Genomic DNA, 22545 nt, shown 5'->3' with positions numbered 1-22545 from the left:
GGCCGGGCGATAGGCTGGCTGCGGCGAGTCCCCGCGCGGCGGAGCGCGTCGCCGCCTCCCGCGCCCGCCGCAGGGCCCCGGAGCGCCGCCCGCACCGAGACAACAATGAACGCGCCCGGCCGGGCCCAGCCCCAGCCCAGCCGGGAGGTCCCCGGTACCGCCGAGCTGGCCGAGCCCCCGGTTCCCTCTCTGCTTCGCAAGAGATCGGGACAAAGTTAGGTCTTGAATCAGCCGCCGAACAGCAGAGGCTGTGCGGAGGAGAGCGGGGATTCCGGACCCGAGGACCCCGACTCTGTCCCCAGCAAACCCCAGCGAAACCCACCGCGACAGGCCCCCCTCCCACCTGGGAGACCCAGGAAAAGGCTACCTTGGTTAAACTTGGCTGAAGGGTCGGCTCTTCTCCCTCGATCTAGTCCAGTTTTCTTGCATTGATCTCCCTTCAACTCTTTGGAAATGGAAGTTCCTGTGAGATAACCTAGTCGTGGGCTATTGTCAGAATTCGCAACAATTACTGCGGAGGGGAGACTCCCCTTCAGAGCCCGGGGAAGGAAGACGGTCTGACACAGTCTCTCTTCAAAAAAAGAGAAACAGACTGGGAGACTATCCCGACCGAGAACAATAACTCAATTCACGCTGTATGTCTAAATGTTTATTACTTCAGGAGCTCAATTTGCCTTAGACACGTTTTCTTTTCTTTTTTTCTTCAGGAATTGTCAAAATACGGTTGATGAAATAAAGGGAGAAGCAGACAGGAGCACACGCTTAGTGAAGGTGGAAAAGCCAGCTTGTCTCAGAGGGAAAATCTTTAGAACTCACTCTTCCCTTGAATTCCCAGGATCCATTCATCCACCTAGCCATCCTTCAAGGGAGGGGCTGGTTCCCCGTTCACCTTGGTTTGATGGGGACTCTACTGTACTGGCACCATTATTTCCAGGGCACTGGCAGGAGTGAAAACTTACAAACTTTATGTTATAATGAAAAAAAATCTCACACATCCTGTCTTCCCAGCTGATCTTACCAGACCCAGCTTGTGTATTCTCTAAAGATCTCTGGGAAACATATCTGACAGCTTGAGGTCTGTCAATCAACAGAAGGTAAACTGCATGTACAGATAGTGTTGGAGGGAAAGTTAACACCTATGATAAGGACTACCACCTTATTTCAAGCTGTGGTGATCACCGTGCTCCTGGCTGGAGGACTTGATTGAATCTGAGTAATGGGAAGCTGAAAGGGATGTTTCTGTACTTTTGAAGTCCTTGGGGATTGTTCTTAAGCAAAGCCCAGTTCTTTCCTGTTGCCACTGAAATCCATCTCCTTGTGTTCTGAAGCCCTTAGGGGGAATATTATTCTTTAGAAGCAGGTTATTTCTGGTGCTGATTTGTTTAGACTGCAACACCTAGCAGGTGGCGATTAAAGAGATGTCTAAAGGTAACATTTCTCTTCCAACTGTTAGTTTACATTCTTAGAAGAGTCTTGGGATTCCATCTACATCCACCTCCTGCCTTTCCACTGTGGCCATTGGAACTCTCAGTTTGTGCTGAACTCAAGTTGACCCACAGGCAAAGCCTCTTTCCAGGTTCCCTATCTTACAAAACAGCATCCTTCCTCTCCCCTCAGGGAGAGAAGGACCTTTCCTCTCCTTCCTTTCATTCATTCTTCACTGTCAAGATATCACCAAGCCTGTCCTCATAAAGAGCTCTGGAAAGTTCCTTGAGACCAGCCCCTTGTCTGATTTGTTCCAGTGCCTGGTGCCAGGTGGTTAATCTCTGTGGCACGAGTAACCCATGCCCCTGGCCTTGGTCAGTGAGTATCACCTATCACCGTTGTGTCTCTAGCAACCTCCTGACTGGATCCCAGCCTTGTCTCTCAAACACATTCTCCACCCCACCCAGAGTCATTCTGCTGAAACCCACATCTGATCACAGGACTTCTTTGCTTAAACCCATCCAGGTTTCCCTGGCTCTTAGGAATGAAGTCTTCACTTCTTCAGATGCCTGACAAGTCCTGAGCACCAAGCCTTCCTTATCCATCCATCCTTGTCTGTTGCCATGAGACCTCCACCAGACCTCTCTCCCCTTGAATTCCATAACCCGATTCCAGGTCCCCTATGTTCCTGGTTCTCGCTCGCCCTGTTTCTCCCCCAGCAGCCAGTGACTGTAGAGGTGACTCCGATCATGTCATATCTCTGCTTACAACCATCCGGGCTTCTCTCTGCTCCTGAAGCATCCACCCCATCGTCATCTCATGTTATTCTCCAAGTCCCTCGCTAGGTTTTGCCACCCAGGCCACTTTTCTGCCCATGAATGGCTCTTTCTTTTCTTGGCTTTTGCGTGTCTTGTTTCTCCTGCCCAGAATGCTCACCTCCGCCCCCTCACTCTTTGTATTGCTGGCTCCTTGCCATCCTTCAGGTTTTAGCTCAAGTGCTGCCTCCTAGATAGCCTTCCCTGATAAGCACTTGGGAAGTGACCTCCCCATCTGCTCTTTGTATCATCAGCCTGTTTATTTCCTTCTTAACTAAGGTTGGTACTCACAGCTGCATGTTAAAGGCACAGACTAATATCAGACTTCCAGACTTGGCTCTTGCCTCTGCCACCTGCTAGTTGTGCAATCTTGGGAATGTCTTAACCTCTCTGTGCCTCAGTTTTCTCAACTATGAAATGGGACTCATAATACTACCAACCTCAATGAGTTGTTGTAAGGATTAAATGAATCAGTATATGTGAAAAACTTAGAACAGGACCAGGCAATATTAATGTATACATATGAGAGCCTCTATGTGTTTTATTCTCACTCTGACCCCAAGGCCTGGGCTAGTACCTGATGCAGCTCTCTTTACCCCCTAAGTGTTTTGTGTTTGGACCCCAAACTGAGAATGGATAAAAATTTAGAAAAGGAAAAACTACATTTGAAGAATTTAAGTACTGAGAGAAATTGGCCATGGTTAAACCAGATTAATGAGATAATTTTAAGTTAAATTATCTGGAGGTTAATGAAAATATGAAGGGAATCTATCCTCTTTTTCATCAGCAGTGATCCTTGGAGTTAATGGATGACAAGCTTTGCCAGTCCAAATTCTATAATGGTTTGTTTTCCGAAGAGAAGCCAATTCCAACACTGACAATTCAGGCAGTTTCTTGCAAAGACATGAAAAATCAAAGGACCTTGGCAAAGGGTTGGTCCATCGGCCAGCCCTAACCTGTGGTTGTGATGAAAGAATAGATGCACGTACACCCGTGGTGGATTCATGTCAATGTATGGCAAAACCAATACAGAATTGTAAAGTAAAAAAAAAAAAAGAATAGAGAATGTTTCCATTTTAAGCTCAAATGTGATGCTTTCTGAAGCATTAAACTGAAAAAAGAAACATGGAAGGCCAGTTTCTGGACATATGCCTTTGTGTTTTGCTTTCAGTACCGGGGAAGATTCAGAAGGAAGGAGAAATACTTTCCTTTGGCTGTTCCTGAGGGCAAGCAGGATTTTGAGACCTGATAACGTGGGATTCTCATACAGAGCTAGGGAGCTTTGTGTTGAAAGGAGTTGAAGTCTCCAGTAGAGGAGAGGTGCTCTGAAGCTTGCAAATGGGGGATGGAGAAAAGGGTGGAGAAAGGCAACAGCACACCAGGAAGAAGAAAGGGGTACAGCAAATGGAAAGACCCTTGCTGCGTGTCTACAGAGTGCCTCAAGAGGGCGCTGCTCATCTGCCAGGGTAGCATGAAGACACTGGTAAAGGTAGCAAATTCTAGGAGGTGTGTCTTAGGCACCGCAAAGGATCTTAGACATGGAATCTTTGGCTTTAAAAATGGACCTCAACGGGACTTCCCTGGTGGTAAAGTCGTTAACAATCTGCCTTCCAATGCAGGGGACTCAGGTTCGATCCCTGGTTGGGGAACTAAGATCCACCTACCACTGGGAAACTAAGCCGGCGGGCTGCAACTACTAGAGCCCATGTACCACGACTAGAGAGCCCACACACCGCAAGGGAAACCACACATGCCGTAACTAAGGCCTGCCGTAACTAAGGCCTGCCGCAACCAAACAAATGAAAGTCACATAACAGGGAGGCTTCCCTGGGAGCTCAGTGGGTAAGGAATCCGCCTGCAACGCAGGAGACCCTGGTTCGATTCCTGGGTCGGGAAGATCCCCTGGAGAAGGGAGAGGCTACACACCCCAGTATTCTTGGGCTTCCCTGGTGGCTCAGATGGTAAAGAATCTACCTACAATGTGGGAGACCTGGGTTCGATCCTTGGGTTAGGAAGATCCCCTGGAGGAGGGCATGGCAACCCACTCTAGTACTACTCTTGCCTGGAGAATTCCATGGACAGAAGAGCCTCGTGGGCTACAGTCCATGGGGTTGCAAAGAGTCAGACATGACTGAGCGACTGAACAACAATATACAATGGACCTTGTTCTCAGGTCCTTGAGCATTTCAGTGGCATCTCTGCTGGACCAATGACAAGAGACCCTTTTTATGTCATGAGGTCGAATGTGAGTTGGGAGAGAGGAGAAAATGAGTACATTCCTGCCATCTTGGTGAGAAATGACATAGATTTAATTGGGCTTAGAGGAGTAATGGAGAAGGCACTGGCGACCCACTCCAGTACTCTTGCCTGGAAAATCCCATGATGGAGAAGCCTGGTAGGCTGCAGTTCATGGGGTGGCGAAGAGTCAGACGTGACTGAGTGACTTCACTTTCACTTTTCACTTTCATGCATTTGAGAAGGAAATGGCAACTCACTCCAGTGTTCTGGCCTGGAGAATCCCAAGGACAGGGGAGCCTGGTGGGCTGCCGTCTATGTGGTTGCACAGAGTCGGACACGACTGACGTGACTTAGCAGCAGTAGTAGCAGCAGAGGAGTAAACTAATATGACTTTTTTTTTAATGCCCAAAGTTGCAGAGCAAAATTTATATACTCTTCTCTAATAGAAAGTACCTGGTTCTTAACTCTGGAATCTGAAGTCATAGCTTTCCTAACAAGCTCAGGGCAATACATGGAGCAGTTAGGAGAAGATGCCTCAACTTGGATCTTAGCCAGAGTAGCACAGATGGAGGAGAAAGATGGGCCCCACTCTTTCTTTTGTGTATCTGCCCAGTGAGGACAGACACCAGCATGGGGTGGATCTGAGTCAGGGCTGCATAATCCTTCTGTAGGAACCTGTAACATGGAACAGCCCTAGAATCCTGCTCTGAAGGTGCAGCGTGACCTTGAACAAGTTTCTTAATTTTTTGGTACCCATTTCTTCACCTTTAAAACTGGCCTGATAGGGACTTCCCTGGTGGCCAAGACTCCTCACTCTTAGTGCAGGAAGCCTGGTTTCTGTCACCGGTCAGGGAACTAGACCCCACATGCCACAACAAAAATCGAAGATCCTGTGTGCCACAACTAAGACCCAGCACAGCCGAATAAATATTTTTGAAAAACCGGCCTAATAATCATTTCTCTCTCTAGCCTTATTAAGGCCATGGATTCAATAGATATTAAATATTTCCAAAACCATACGCCTGATCACAATTGATAGCTAACATTATTTTGAGTATATACATCCTGTACCATGCACCATGCTAAGAACTTTCCAAAACATTAGTTAATTTGATCATCACAAGAATCCTATGAGATGGAAATTATTTCTCTCTCTCTTCTACAGATGAGGAACCTGGGGTTTTAAAAGGTGAAATAACAAGCTGAAGGGACTGTGTTCCTCAGAGTCATCCTTTTGTGACTCTGAGCTCTTTTCTTCCAAGCTTGACCATTACATGCTAATACACATGACATATACAGGCAATCTCAGTGAGCAGGGCCATGCACTTACTTTGATATACACTTTTAATTGTGGATTGAGGGACTTCCCTGGCTGTCCATTGGTTAAGAATCTGCCTGCCAGTGTAGGGAACATGGATTCAATCACTGGTTGCCACAGAGCAGCTAACTGGTTGGATCTCTTAGTTACTGCAGAGCAACTAAGCATGTATACCACACTCAAGGAAGCCCGCACCCTCTAGAACCTGCGCCCTGCAGCAAGAGAAGCCACTGTAATGAGAAGCTTGCACACCGCAACTAGAGAGTAGCTCCTACTCGTCAAAACTAGAAAAAGGCCACACGTGGCAATGAAAAGCCCCATTCACTGCAATGAAGACCCAGCACAGACAACAATGAATAAATTTAATTTTTAAGTTATGCATTGAGTCACGCTTGGAAGGCATCTAGGAAGAGGGTAGTATGTTGTATTGTCATATTAGTTCCTAACCTGTGCCAAATAGACATTGTTTTACATTCCATTCATGTTTCTGGAGAACAAAAGCGGCATGTTTTCTTTCTACACTTTCACCAGATTTTGAGGATAAAGCAAGACTCCTTGGGGGCAGGTTAAAGTCCTTGACTGGCTTTAAGTAAACCTGATTATATTTTTATACCCAGTCCTTTTTTCTTCTTACTCCCAGGTCAATTAAAGGCCAATTCTGAGTCACTTCAATCAAAAAGAATTATATCTCCTCTCCTGGCCTGATAGCAAGCACTTAAGTCCACAGTCCCTGGGGTATATGAAGAACTCATCTAATAGCTGTGTTTTATGTCATTATTTTTTTTTAAATAGCAATGCTATTTTAAAATAGCTATGTTTTATAATCTTGTTATGTTCTCATTACATGAAATTGTTGCTTATTATTTTTCCTGTTTGGGAATCCTGATTTAGATGACCTCAACTCAGGGCAGCAAAAACCCAGGGCAAGTCTCGTGAAACACAGACAAGAATCAATCAAAGCATCACAAGCTAATTAACGTCATTTGCAGCCCTGGGAGCAGCTGTATCACAGTGAGTACCATATTATAAAATTGGTGTACATCAGAAGTACACTCAAGGACATAGGTTAACTCTCTCACCAAGCCCTTTCTGTTTATTTGCTCCGGAATATGTGTTAACAATAGTTAAGTCTTGGCACTTAATGCCAGATACTGCTTATGCACTTTACATACAACAACTCATTTAATCTTTTCAACAACCCTGGGGGGTCAGTGCTATTATTAATTCCATTTGGAGGGAAGGGAATAAGGCAGAGAAATGGTTTATAACCCACCTCAGATCCTACAGAGGACAAGTAAGCAACAACTAAATATCAAACTTAAGCAGTCTGAGTTCAGAGTTGAGATTATCGACCCTCACTCAACTCACCGTCCAATGGTAAAGTATTGAATTAGGAGGCATTACTTCCCTTATTCCTAACACAGTGTCTATCAGCGAGAACTTAGTATTTGTTACTTGTGGGCCCATCACCGCATTATGAAAGGGTATTAAGAGAAATATTTGTGAAATTGAATGGAAAAAATTTTCAGCAAGTATTTCTCTTTCAGTTGAGACTTCTAATAGAGAAGGCTTTTGTGCAAGTGACGTCAATCATCAATCTCTCAAGCAAGCAAAAAGAATGTATTGGAACCATGAGCCAGTGTTGGGGGAAGGGGCCCAGGATTTAAGAGAACAGAGGCCCCTGTGCCCCGGGGGAGAAAGCAACTCAGTTTCCTGGAGTTGAGATGGGGCTGAAAACTGTCATTAAGCGATGACTTGTGATATGATGACTTTTTTTCTGCCATCAAGTATAGATCAGACCTACCCTAAGTTATAATGGCTAAGAATTCGCTATAGTTCACGTCATAAATAAAGTGGGCTCAGTGCAGCAGATTTCTAGGGTTCTGCTTCAAACAGGAAGTTGGTTAGGCTGTTTGCTGAGATGGGAATTGGATATGCAAGATTAGAACTCAAAAAGATATATGGCTGGAAAAGGGAAAAGACTGGCAATGCCTGTACACAGAGGAAGGAAATCCTAAAGGAAATCAATCCTGAATATTCATTGGAAGGACTGATGCTGAAGCTGAAGCTCCAATACTCTGGCCACCTGATGCAAAGAACTGACTCACTGGAAAAGACCCTGATGCTGGGAAAGATTAAAAGCAGGAGGAGAAGGGGATGACAGAGGACGAGATCATTGGATGGCATCACCGACTTGATAGACGTGAGTTTGAGCAAGCTCCAGGAGTGATGATGGACAGGGAAGCCTGGCATGCTGCAATCCATGGCATTGCAAAGAGTCAGACACAACTGAGTGACTGAACTGTACACACAGAGCATTTAAACCTATGGCACTTGATGAGACTGTCCAGAAAAGATACCACAGTGGGAAAGAGGGCTCAGGATCTAGCACTCAAGTAGTGGTTCTCAAACTTAAGCCAGCATTGGGATCACCTGGAAGACTTATCACAACCGATCCCCTGGGTCTCACCTTCTCCAGCAAACTGCCCCCAACCCCGTCACCTCACAACAGAGTTTCTACTTCATAGATCTGCTTCATAGATCTGGGTTGGTGGTGCAAGAATCTGCATTTATTTTTTTTTTAACTTTGTATTTTGTATTGGGGTATAGCCAATTAACAATGTTGTGATAGTTTGAGGTACACAGTGAAGGGACTCAGCCATACATATACATGTTTCCTTTCTCTCCCAAACTCCCCTCCAATCCAGGCTGCCACACAACATTGAGCAGAGTTCCAAGTGCTATACGGTAGGTCCTTGTTGGTTCTCCATTTTAATTATAGTAATGTGTACATGTCCATACCAAACTCCTTAACTATCCCTTCTCCCCATTCTTCCTCCCTGGCAATCATAAGTTTGGATTATGATTTCTGATCAGTTCCCAGGATGTTGATGCTGTTGGTCAGCGAGCATCACTCTTCTGCCACTGTGGCCTTGGCTTTGCTCCAGGCACCCTGGCCTCCCCACTGTTGTTCAGACCCTTCAAACTTCGTCTGTCCCAGGACCTTTGCATGGCCTGCTGCCTGGAATGCAGCTCCCCAGATATCAATGCAATCAAGTCCAAACCTTTTCCAGGTCCCTGCTCAAATGTCACCTTCTTAAAGAGAGACTTTCTGACCATCTTTTTTTTTTTTTTCTAGTAATGAGACATGGAAGTAAGTTTTCTTTCTTTTTCTTAGTGCTGATTTAGTTTTTCAAATGACAAACTCACTACGATCTATGACCATCTTTCTTAAGAAAGTAACTCCTCTCACTCTCCTGCTTCTGCCCTTCACCCTCATCCCTTCCCTGTTTTTCTTTTTCTCTAGGTTGCCCTTCTCACCTTCTAACAGACTATATGACTTATTTACTTGTGTGTTTTGTTCATTATCAATCCCTCCCAGGAGAGGAGGGATTATGTCTTTTTTTCTTTTTTGCTGACTCTCTCAAGCCTAGAACTGTCCCTGGCACATATCAAATGTTCAACAAATATTCATTAAAGGATGAACTTAATGAAGGAATAAAGATTCTTGCCTGTAGAATTGTAGATTTAATAATTTAATTCTGGGACTTCCATGGTAGTCCAGTGGTTAAGACTTTGCTTTCCAATGCAGGGGGTGCAGGTTTGATCCCTGGTCAGGGAACTAAGATCCCACATGTTTCCTGGTCAAAAAACCAAAATGTGAAACAGAAGCAATGTTATAACAAATTCAATGATGACTTTTAAAATGGTTTATATCAAAAAGAACCTTTTAAAAAAAAAGAATTTAATTCTGATGGAAATTCTTTATAAATGGTTTCTTCCATATCAAAAATGAAATATGGTCATGTTGTTCCATTATGAGAGAAAAAAAAAATCTCCTCTCATACCTGGGGGTAAAGTCAAAGATCTTTGATATATTCACCAGTAGGCACTGGTTGGGCTGGGACATGACAGGGGACACACTCTGAGGTAGTTCCTACCCTCCTGTTGCCTACCTGGTTATGGTTAACACACTCTTGCTCTATAATAAACCCTTGGTTAACAACACTCTCTTGCTCTATAATAGCCTATGCATATCTCTGCCCACTTTAATTGTAACCATTTCTGCATTTGTCTGCCTCTACCCACTTTAACTGTAACCATTTCTGCATTTGTCTGCATGCCTCACTCAGGATTTCCTCCAAGGTAGGAATCATGGTGGTGCTTATTTTTTGTTTTTATTTTATTTGAAGTCCTCCAACTTTGTTCATCTTTAGACAGTATATTTAATGTTGCTTTATCACCATTTTTTGGCTAAGCATTATGATCATTATCCAGTAGATTTTTTAAAGTGAATCCATTCAGCTAATAAAAAACAGAAGAAGCATCTGTGATGGTAGGAAACAGCATTTGATCAGTGTTTATATGCAATTCCCTATAATTGTTTTAATAAAAGTGGCCTAAATTATAGTCAATCTGAAGCTATAAATGAGCTCCGTTGCTCATAAATGAGCCAGGGCGAATTGTGCACCATATATGCACTGTTGGCAGTGTGGAACTTCTGCACTGTGTTCTAAAGATTCCTAAAAGCATTCATGGAGGCCTGATGAAAACACTTAATAATCCTGCAGCTGTAAATTCTATCTTGAAACGGATATTTTTCCATCTCCCCTCTCAGTCTCTACTTAGTAAACTCTAAACCATTTTGATGTTGACTTTCCAAAACACAAGGTTCTTCCTTGGTTTATATTCTTTTATATTCTTCTTGAATGGGGTCTTGGGAAGACACTTAAGGGTGCTTTCTTGGATTCCACCCTCTTTCTCACTCTTTCAAAAGTGAAAAATAAAGAAATGAGCACTGTGGTCTGAATAGCTGCTCTCAGGCAGAGCTGAGGATGTGAAAGTCACTCAGTCGTGTGCGACTCTTCGGGACCCCATGGACTAAACAGTCCATCGAATACTCCAGGCTAGAATAGTGGAGTGGATAGCCATTCCCTTCTCCAGGGGATCTTCCCAACTCAGGAAGATCGAACCCAGGTCTCCCACATTGCAGGCAGATTCTTTACCAGCTGAGCTACCAGGGAAGCCAGAGGTGAGGACGCTTGAGGGCAATTTTGGCCTTGAGTTCTCAGTAGAAGGGTGGATACAGCAGAGACAAAGGAAACTACCTTGAGAATCTTCAGAGGATGCCTTCTGTGCTATTTGCAAAGAAAATTCCCTTGGAAATGGTTATAACCTAAACTGGGATCAGACAATAATAATAATAATGGCTATTATTTATTGAATGGCACCAGGAACATTATGTGAATCATCTTTAATTCCTGCAGCAACACTGCAAGTAAGTGTTGAGTCCAGCCCCAAGGCCACAGGTGGGAGGCCTTGCCCCAAGGCCACAGAAGCGGAGCCCAGAACCAAGGCCACCTCTGAAGGTGGCTGAGCCCCTTTGTAACTGTTGCCAAAAGCCCCCTTGACCACTGCCAGCAGTCTTCCTGACCCCCAATTTGGCAAAAATGCCCACCCCAGTAGTCACTCTATGGCACCCTAACCAATCACCTACTGCCAACCTTCCAGCAGGAATTTTCTTTGTCTTGAGGTTATAAAAATTGGTTATTAACCCACAAAAAATGGTTGACTCTTCTTGGTCTGTCAGGAGGTTGGCCCACTGCACTCGCAGTGCCCACATTATTTCTGCTGTTTGTTCTTAATAAACTCACTCCGTTATGAAATGCTGCATGTCTAGAAGTTCTTTTCCAATCTGTGCTTGGACAATTTCCATTATATAGATCCAGAAAATGAGGCTCAGAAACATTAAGTAACTTGCTGAAAGTTCACACCCAGAAAGAGGCAGATTTGAATCCAGGCATCCTGGAATGCAAGGTCAAGTGGGCCTTAGGAAACATCACTACAAACAAAGCTAGTGGAGGTGATGGAATTCCATTGAGCTCTTTCAAATCCTAAAAGATAATGCTGTGAAAGTCTGCATTCAATATGCCAGCAAATTTGGAAAACTCAGCAGTGGCCACAGGACTGGAAAAGGTCAGTTTTCATTCCAATCCCAAAGAAAGGCAATGCCAGAGAATGCTCAAACTGCCATACAATTGCACTCATCTTACATGCTAGCAAAGTAATGCTCAAAATTCTCCATGCCAGGCTTCAACAGTATGTGAGCCATGAACTTCCAGATGTTCAAGCTGGATTTAGAAAAGGCAGAGGAAACAGATCAAATTGCCAACATCCACTGGATCATTGAAAAAGCAAGAGAGTTCCAGAAAAACATCTGCTTTATTGACTATGCCAAAGCCTTTGACTGTGTGGATCACAACAAACCGTGGAAAATTCTTCAAGAGATGGGAATACCAGACCACCTGACCTGCCTCCTAAGAAGTCTGTATGCAGGTCAAGAAGCAACAGTTAGAACTGGATGTGGAACAACAGAATGGTTCCAAATCAGGAAAGGAGTACATCAAGGCTGTATATTGTCACCCTGCTTATTTAACTTACATGCAGAGTACATCATGAGAAATGCTGGACTGGATGAAGCACAGGCTGGAATCAAGATTGCCGGGAGAAATATCAATAACCTCAGATATGCCGATAACACCACCCTTATGGCAGAAAGTGAAGAAGAACTGAAGAGGAGAGTGAAAAAGTTGGCTTAAAACTCAATATTCAGAAAACTAAGATCATGGCATCTGGTTCCATCACTTCATGGCAAAAAGGTGGAGAAACAATGGAAATAGCGAGAGACTTTATTTTCTTGGGCTCCAAAATCACTGCAGATGGTGACTGAAGCCATGAAATTAAAAGACACTTGCTCCTTGGAATAAAAGCTATGACCAACCCAGAAAGCATATTGAAAAGCAGAGACATTACTCTGCCAACAAAGGTCCATCTAGTCAAAGCTATGGTTTTTCCAGGGGTCATGTATAGATGTGAGAGTTGGACAACAAAGAAAGCTGAGCACCAAAGAATTGATGCTTTTGATCTGTGGTGTTGGAGAAGACTCTTGAGAGTCCCTTGGACTGCAAGGAGATCCAACCAGTCCATCCTAAAGGAAATCAGTCTTGAATATTCATTGGAAGGACTGATGCTAAAGCTGAAGCTCCAATACGTTGGCCACCTGATGTGAAGAACTAACTCATTGGAAAAGACCCTGATAGTGGGCAAGATTGAAGGTGGGAGGAGAAGGGGACGACAGAGGGTAAGATGGTTGGATGCCATCACCAATTCGATGGACATGAGTTTGAGTAAGCTCCAGGAGTTGGTGATGGACAGGGAGGCCTGGCATGGTGCAGTCCATGGGGCTGAAAAGAGTTGGACACGACTGAGCTACTGAACTGAACTGAACTGATGGCAAATAACATAATTTTTTTCCAACAAATTATAGGAACGTTCTTATTGAGCCCAACAGCCACTGGAACCAGTAAATAATCATATAGACAGCTGGGCACCATCTGTAACAAAACAGCTGTATCACCCCATTTTGCCCTGTGCCTGCACCAGTAGCCACTGCGTCATTTATCAAGAATGCTCTACTTATAAGCCTCTGGGAGTTTCATGGCAAAAATCTAGTAGTTTTAAAATTTGTCTTTTTAAGAAAACTTTAAGAAAAGGAAAAACGTCTCAGAAATTTGACTTTTAAAAAGAATAGCTTGCTGAGCATACCTTTTCCCTCAGCCAGAGGAAACTGCTGGCTGAAATTTTCAAACTCAGAGATGAACTGTTAGTTTTCTTCATGGAATGCAAATAAAAACAAACAAGCACCCGCCCCGCCCCCAAACTACAGCCTTTAAAAGGAACCCTAGTACATTGTTGGTGGGAATGTAAATTGAGGCAGTCATCCTGTCCCTCCACTCATGAAGCTGCCATTCTAGTGGAGGAGGCAGGCAATAAATAAATAAGTGAGTAAGTACACAGTTTATGAGATGGGAACGGCTGTGGCCAGGAGGGAGGTATATCATGTGGAAGTTGGATTGTAGAGAGAGAGGGCAGAGCCACCAAGAGGAGACTGTAATGAGTGGGTAAAGAAGTCTGGAAGGTGAGATGAGGCTTGACCATATGTATACCCAACACCTCTCTACCTCCCTGGGGCACACTTGCATCCTGCAAAAGAGAAGATGGCCATGGGCAAGATGAAGAGCTATCAAGTGACTCAGCTGCGGCCCCTGCTGTGCCCAAGAAGGGGAAGGCACCGGGGGACACCTCCTGTTCTAAAGGTGTCCTGGTTTCCATTTTGCTAAGGCTAATTGACAGAGTATACTTTAGTTTCAGTGAAACATTTTACGAAGTTCCTCATATATACCTGAATTCTATAATTGTAACATGAGGTCTGAAAACATTCAAAAAGGAGTGTATCTTGGTGTCTGTATAGCCAAAGGTATGGTTTTTCCAGTAGTCATATATGGATGTGAGAGTTGGATCATAAAGAAGTTGGAACACTGAAGAATTGATGCTTTTGAATTATGGTGCTGGAGAAGACTCTGCAGAGTTCCCTGGACTGCAAGGAGATCAAACCAGTCAATCCTAAAGGAAATCAACCCTGAATATTCATTGGAAGGATGAATGCTGAAGCTCCAATACTTTGGCCACCTGATGCAAAAAGCTGACTTATTAGAAAAGACCCTGATGCTGGGAAAGATTGAAGGCAAAAGGAGAAGGGAGAGCCGAGCATGAGATGGTTAGATAGCATCACTGACTCAGTGGACATCAGTTCAGTTCAGTTGCTCAGTCGTGTCTGACTCTTTGTGACCCCATGGACTGCAGCACGCCAGGCTGCCCTGTCCATTTTACCAACTCCCAGAGCTTATTCAAACTCAACGACATGAATCTGAGCAAACTCCGGGAGATAGTGGAGGACAGAGGAGCCTGGTGTAAAGAGTCAGACACGATTTAGCAACTGAACAACACATCTAATAAAATTAGGAGTTTGGGATTAACATATACACACTACTATACTTAAAATAGATATCCAACAGGGACCTTCTGTGTAACACAGGGAACTCTGTTCAATGTACTATAATAACTTGAATGGGAAAAAAAGTTTAAAAAGGGTATATGTATATGTGTAACTGAATCACTTCGTTGTACACCTGAAACTAGCAACATTGTTAATCAACTATGCCCCAATATAAAATAAAAATCTGAAATAAAATAAAAATTAAAACAAATAGGAGTATACCTTTACCATGGGCAACTTCATAACTCATAAAATAACCATGTGCAAAGAATGTCAACTAATGAAATCATACACTAAATATTAAGTAACTGTATTCAATATGCCTGTGATGAGTACTGACAGTAAAACCATTATCAACAGTATGCTAAATTAATATTATTGACTAATATCAATAATCAATGGCATTCAATATTACTCAAAATAATAATAGTTGTAGTCTAATAAGAGTTTTATTGGTCCCTGGTTGTGTGGCACAGAACCTTGTTCATGTACAGATATATACATGATAACTATTTTTAGTAATCCCTTGGTTGAAATTATGAAGAATTCTTATCAGATTTTCAAAATGACCAAAATGTAAAAGGGAGCTAAAAAGCAGAATTCATAAAGGTCTGAAAAGCTTTATGAGAATGATGGATTTAACAACAGGAAATATGGGTTTAACCAAACCAACTACATATACATAGGATGAAAAAAAGCAGTTAGTATTAAAAAAAAAATCCTGATTTTTGTTGATGACACACTTAATTAGGAACCTGGAGTGTTACAGGGTTGGCTCAAAGTCTAGTGCAATATTAGTAAACAAAATAAACCAGAGTGTTAACTGAGGGGTTTATAGGACCTATATATTCAGAACATATGCGAATTACTGAGTCTAATTTCATGGGCTACATTTTAAGATGAATGCTTGCAATTTTAACTGTGTCAAGATGAAAATGATTAGGGATGCAAAGCTTTCAGGGCCAACTTCAGTGATTGAAGGGAACAGTGATGTTTAGTCCTTGAAAGAGTAGCTCTGGTGAGGGAAGGCAGGAGCCAGCTACCTGGAGAATTGATCTCAGGGAGATGTGATGTGTTAAGTGCTGGTACAGGAAACTAGATCCCTGTGAGGACAGAGGGGCTTTAAGAGTGCAGACTTCACTGTGACTTTGTAACTCAGAGCTGCTAACCAATGGGGTGGCCTCCTTGTGACACAGTGGGTGGGTGTCCCTGCAGGGGCTAGGCACCACCTGTGATCCTGCAGGTGAGAAGCCCTCCCTGGGTGGGCAAATGGACTCCTGACCCTGAGTTCCCTCTGAGTCTCGGAGTCAGGGAGCAAGTACCACCAACGAAGAGTTCCATTTGGGTGGCTGGCTCAGCCACTATGGGTTCCCAACACTAGTAATTTGTATTCAGAGAACAAACGTAACATTGTCTGACTTTTAAGCAGCACTGAAGGCATGGACTTTGAGAAGTAAACACTATCTGGAATGGTGCTGACTGCAGGTCAATTAGAAATGCAGATCCCTCCAAGATAGAAGTCTGCTGTGCTTTTATTGAGTTCCTCATCTTCAAAGGTTGCCTGACCTAGCTTGGCCTGGAATCCTCTAGAAGGTTTCATCTTATCCACACACCCCCCCACAAGCCCCCCAACCCTCCCACTGTAGACTGTTTCAGAGAGCTCCTCTCAGTTCTGTCAACTCAACCACACAGTTCAAGCTGCCTGGTCCCCACTCCAGACTCTTCACTCTGGTTTTGGTTTCTGCCTTCTCTCTTGGGTTTTCTGGATGGTTCCTCACTTCTTGAGGCTGTGTTCATCCAGTTCCTGGACCTCATTGCTCCTTTGGCTGCTCTTGGGGTTTAGCCCTGTCCACCCCCTCGCTTTGGGAGCTTGTAGCCCAAGTCAAGTCCTCATTGCCCTGGAGGAAAGGGCCAACGGGTGTATAATTGGCATTCAATGGCCCTGTAATAATTCCATTTATTGACTATCTATTTATGTGCCAGACATGTAACAGTCTATGTTTCATTTAACTCCTGTAATGACATTTCAAAGCAGGTGTTATGCCCACTTCACAGAAGAAGAAACTGAGGTTTAGTGGCTAACTTGCATAGGTTACTCAATGAGAAACAAAACTGGAATTCAAACCTCTCCATCTGCTTCCCACATTTATATCTTTCTCTAGTTTTGAGTCAGCATTTTAATAAAATGATGCTAGGTTTTCAGTAAATATTTGTTGATTAATGCTGTTTTTGTTTGTTCACTTGCTTTTAGGGGATGAAGAAAAACATTCTCCTCATTTTCATTAAAAAAAAAAAAAAAAGCAGGCCATGATCTTAAGACTCTCTTGAAACAGTGGCTGAGTGGATTTAAAATGAAAGCTCTATGTTTGACAAATTTTCTGTGAGATTTTATACTTGGATAATTCTAAATGGGGAAAGAATCATCTCTGTGGGCCTACTGAAGTTTCAGCTCTCAAAACTTAATTGAAATTATAAATGAAATTTTAAAAAATTCAGTATAGCAGGAATGAGTCATACTATCTGATAAAGACTCTCATCACCAAGTAGTGGCTTGAATTTAATGAATAACAAGTCAGGCGATGGCCCAGATGACAAATGTGTGTGGCACCAATTGTGGCAGCTAGGACCTGATTCAAAATTTATAAGTATGGGATGGATTGTTGGGAAATTCTTTGATTTTACCCAATTCCTCTCTTTTTTTGTATCTTAATACTCTGAAAAAAACATTTTTTTTTAATAATAAGCACACATTGTACTTTTATTCCCCCTAGGGAAGAAAAAAAATCCAAACCCAGAAAGTGTAAATATCAAACCTCACGAGAAAGCAACTCTGAGCAGAACAGAAACACACCGTTACAGGCTTCCTCGGTTCCCAAGCTGGCAGGAGTGACAGAGACGCACCCCTCGTACCACAGGCAGATGGGACAGGAGAGCCAAGCCAGCGCCAGGCACCATCCCCACTGGGTGTATGGCTCTGGCTAAACTGTTTAACCAGCTTCGGACCCTCAGTTTTATCATCAATAAAAAGGGAGATAAATTAAGCAAAACGTACAAGAGAGCATAGTAAACTATAAAGCACTCTATGGAAAGTGGTTGCTACTACTTTAGTCCACAGTATTCCAGTGGGGAGAAATCGACTCATCTGCTATTAGAATTTCACAAAATAGAAATAAAGTCATGGATGTAAAAACAAACTTAACGGTTACCAGGAGGGAAAGGGGAGGATAAATTGAGAGACTGGAGTTGATATACAGACACCACTACATATAAAACAGGTAACTAATACGGACCTACTGTATAACACAGGGAACTCTACGTAATACTCTGTAATGACCTATATGGGAAAAAAAAATCTAAAAAAGAGTGGATATATGTATGTTTATAACTGAGTCACTTTGCTGTATACTCAAAACTAACACAAGATTGTAAATCAACCATACTCCAATAAAACTCTAAAAAATTAAAAAAAAAAAAAAGGAGATCCTTGTTCTAAAATTGCCCACAACACATTCTCTCCCTGATTACTGATTTTTCTCCTTTGTACTCACCATTTCCTAACATAATATGTTTGATGATTTGTTCATTGTCTGTTTCTCCATATTAGATGATTTCCTGAAGGCATTGATTTTAGCCACTTTGTTCTGTGTTGTATCTCAGAGCCTTGAATGATACTGACACAGACTAAGCTCAGTAAATTCTTGTTGAATTAATGCATGTCAAATGACGTTTCTAGTTTCAGTGACCCCATCCTAGCCCCAACTGGGGCACCAACGTTGTTTTGGAAGGAGGCTTTGAGAGTGACTTATTCATCCATTTATTCATTCATTTTACTGATGTTTACAGAATGTCTACTATTGGCAAAGCTCCGGACCAGGTGATAAAGGAACCATGCTAAGTGTGAGGCATGGATCTCAATCAAGACTATTGTGAAACAAATAAGATCATCTGTACCCTTTTGCTAGATGTATGTTACTATATGGCATCTATTTTTCTCTTTCTGACTTCACTCTGTATGCCACTCTCTAGGTCCATCCATGTCTTTACAAAGGACCCAATTTTTTTGGAAGCCCCAAAGGGGATATATGTATATGCATGGCTGATTCATTTGTTCATGATATTGTAAAGCAATTATATGCCAATAAAAATTAATTTAAAAAAGAATATTGTAAAACAAAGTAAAACAGGCCTTGTAAAAACAAAACACACACACAAAGGATTTCAAATACATATTTAACTGATAGTGAAAGTCACACAGTTGTGTCTGACTCTTTGTGACCCTAATGGACTATACAGTCCATGGAATTCTCCAAGCCAGAATACTAGAGTGGGTAGCCTTCCCCTTCTCCAGGTGATCTTCCCAACCCAGGGATCGAACCCAGGTCTCCTGCACTGCAGGCAGATTCTTTACCAGCTGAGTCACAAGGGAAGCCCAAGAATATGGGAGTGGGTAGCCTTCCTCTTCTCCAGGGGATCTTCTCAACCCAGGGATCGAACTCATGTCTCCTGCATTGCAGGCAGATTCTTTACCCGCTGAGCCACAAGGGAAGCCCAAGAACACTGCAGTGAGTAGCCTATCCCATCTCTAGCAGATCTTCCTGCCCCAGGAATCAAACCAGGGTCTCCTGCATTGCAGGTGGATTACTTACCAACTGGGCTATCAGGGAAGTCCAAATGTCCCCTAATTCCCAGGTTCCATTCTACTTGGTATCTTTATAGCTCATTTATAGATATCTTGCTTTGGGTGGCTTTGTCGTAGATTTAGAAGGTTTCTCTTAATTTCCAAAGTGATATTTGATTGGGTGCTGAAGAAGAAATACTGTATTCTCTGGTTTCTTCCACACTTGCTTAGGAAATGGTTACAATTACACTAGATATGTGTGTGTGGAGTGCACAAAAATTTAGGTAGAATTGATTTTGTGATGTTAGATATTGATTACACATCTGTTTCTATATACACATAGAAAAATATGACATTCTTTGAAAACCTCTGCCTCTCTCACTAATTATTTTGGTAAAATTTTACTGTTTGATAATTTAGTTGTTGATTTTTTTAAAAAATTATTTATTTATTTTAATTAGAGGACAATCACTTCACAACACTGTAGTGGCCGCTGCCACACACTGTCACGAATCAGCCACAGGTGCTGAAAATTAATATCTACTTTACAATGAAAAGGAAATAAAACAAAAATTTCCAAGCAAAGCAAAACTTGAACTTCAGCTTATTGCCAGCTTTCACTGAAAAGGCTATTGAAGTTTGACTTATGGAAGCAGGAGAAGGTTTTGAGTGTTTTTCTTGTTTTTCACTGCAGTATGCTTCATTTACAAAGTTATGCTGGTTTCACATGTACAGCAGAGTGTTCAGTTATATATATATATATATGCATCCATTTATCTATTCTTTTTCAGATTCTTTTTCATTATAGGTTGTTACAAGTTATTGAATATGGTTCCTTGTGCTATACAGTAGGGCCATGTTGTTTTATCTATTTTATACATATTAGTATGTGTCTTAATCCCATACTCTGAATTTATCTCTTCCCCCCCACTTTCCTCTTTGGTAACCATAAGTTTGTTTTCTATATCTGTGAGTCTGTTTCTCATCTGTAAAGAACTTCATTTCTACCATTTTTTTTAAGATTCCACATATAAGCAATATCACATGATAATTTGTTTTTCTCTGTCTGACTTGCTTCAGTTAGTATGATAATCTCTAGGTCCATCCATGTTAAAAGTGGGTTTAAAAGATAACATTAATGAATAAGGTTGATGTGCCAAAAAAGAAAAAGTCCCTTAGCAAAAAAGATTTAAAAGGAAATCCCTGTTCTAACGCGGTGACTTTTAAATAAGCCAGTGGTCGGTGACTTTGTTTACACTGCAGTTGGGGATCATTTCACTTAGGAAGCTGCTCATTCATTACTGTACTAATGAGTTAATAAGCAACTACATTCTTGTTTTTTCCAGTTGTGTGCTGCCCCACTTTACTTCTGGGCAGCAATAGCATAAACAGTTTGAAAGGAAGGGTTTGAGAAGGAAAGAAAACTTAGAGCTAGAAACTTTCAGAAATATGCTTGCAGAATATGTATCTCGAAGAATAATGCATTATTGCTAGACTTAGAGTGTAGAAAATGTGTCACAATGATTTGTATATTTATATACAATAAAAAGTGCCAATGAATGAAAAAGTAGCAATTAAGTGGAAGAGAATCTCTTTCGAAATCTTAATTTTTTAAAAGTCTGGATTGAAATTCTGCCCCCAAATGTACACCTGACCATCAAAGAGGCCACTGAGAACTCTCCCTCCACAGTCCCAAACCTCTCCCATCAGTCAGGAGGCGGGGCGGGGTTTAAATTGGTCAAGTTTACAGCAATGGGAGAAAACCTTCAAGGGAAAAGCAATTTCAGAGTCACAGCAAATCTATCTGAAAGCAGTTAGATGAAGAAAAATAAAGTCAGGCTTTTTAGCATTCCTCTAACATCTAGGCACTATTTTGGTGGAAGCAAAACTATGTAGCCACTGATGTAGCTTCCATCCAAACATTTGGGTCTTGTTAGGACAACACTGCAGTGTTGTCCTTAAGGTCACGACAAGATTCTTTAACTGAACTCCTGCATCGCCTCCTGCAAACCCCGCCTGCCCTCACCTACTCCTACTCAGTTATTTAGACCCAATTATTTAGTATATTGAGCTCCTTTTTCCAGAATGAGATGATTCTTCAAAGTGATTATAGGTATTCTTTCTAGGCTGTTAGAACCTATAGTACAACATACCCTTTAGTTGCACTCAGATTCAGACACATAATCAGAACTTGAGTTTTAATATTGTGGATGTGTACTGGAAAACCACTGTACCTAAGAATATTTCCCCAACAGTCCTAGGAAGTCAGAAATCAAACACTGGTTCTCCCCTGGGAGCACTTTGTTTTAAGCAAGTACTCTTCATTATTATTCCAAAATTTTTTTTACACACATTATGTTTAAAAGGGTCTGGGAGCCAGTTTCTATATTTAATGCATTGTTTTCTTTTTCTCTGAAAAATCCTTCTGTTGCTCTTAGAATGGGAGGAGTTCTGTACAGATGCTTCAATAGCAGAACAGTAACAAACAGATGTAAATTCTTACTGTGGCCAGGCATCGTGCCAAGCACTCTATTTATCTTAAGTCACTTAACTCTTTATCCCCATTGTACAGATAAGGAAGAGTCACAGAGCTAGTGAGAGCCGAGATGAAATTCAAACTCAGACAGCATGGTTCCAGTGTCCTCACATCATTCCATATTCTTTCTCTAGCAAGCTTTGCCTCCTTATGTTAAGAATTCAGAAATTTTGCAGCTGCTACGGACTGAATTTGTCCCCCACCAAATTCAGATGCTGGAGTTTTAACCCTCAATATGATGGGGTCCTTGGGAAGTGATTAGGGCTGGATGAGGTCATGAGATTGAGATTAGTGTCTTTGTAAGAAGAGGAAGAAGGACTTCTCTGGTGATCCAGCGGCTAAGACACTGTGCGCCCAATGCAGGGAGCCTGGGTTTGATCCCTGGTTAGTACTCTTGCCTGGAGGGTCCCGTGGATGGAGGAGCCTGGTGGGCTGCAGTCCATAGGGTCACTGAGAGTCAGATACGACTGAGCGACTTCACTTTCACTTTTCACTTTCATGCATTGGAGAAGGAAATGGCAACCCACTCCAATGTTCTTGCCTGGAGAATCCCAGGGATAGGGGAGCTTGGTGGGCTGCCGTCTATGGGGTTGCACAGAGTTGGACATGACTGAAGTTATTTAGCAGTAGGGAACTAGATTCCGCTTGCCACAACTAAGAGTTCATCTGCTGCAATTAAAGATCCTGTGTGCTACAACT

General features: G+C 42.4%; 1 protein-coding gene across 2 annotated transcripts in view; it reads right to left on the bottom strand.

Moving 5' to 3' along the window:
- Positions 1 to 22545, bottom strand: part of FRMD4A (FERM domain containing 4A) — a 366806-nt gene that overhangs the window by 249442 nt on the left and 94819 nt on the right. The window contains exon 1 of one of the 2 annotated variants that reach the window (XM_040248508.1): positions 368 to 2716. The exons of the other annotated variant lie outside the window; for it this stretch is intronic. The gene's annotated coding sequence lies outside the window, so the exon portion shown is untranslated. Of the gene's footprint in view, positions 1 to 367; positions 2717 to 22545 lie in introns of those variants that run through there. 2 annotated transcript variants of the gene reach the window in all.

The sequence above is a fragment of the Oryx dammah genome, unplaced genomic scaffold (genome assembly GCF_014754425.2).
Source record: "Oryx dammah isolate SB20612 unplaced genomic scaffold, SCBI_Odam_1.1 HiC_scaffold_10, whole genome shotgun sequence".
NCBI classification, from domain to species: Eukaryota; Metazoa; Chordata; class Mammalia; order Artiodactyla; family Bovidae; genus Oryx; species Oryx dammah.
This window is presented reverse-complemented; position numbering and strand designations above follow the sequence as displayed.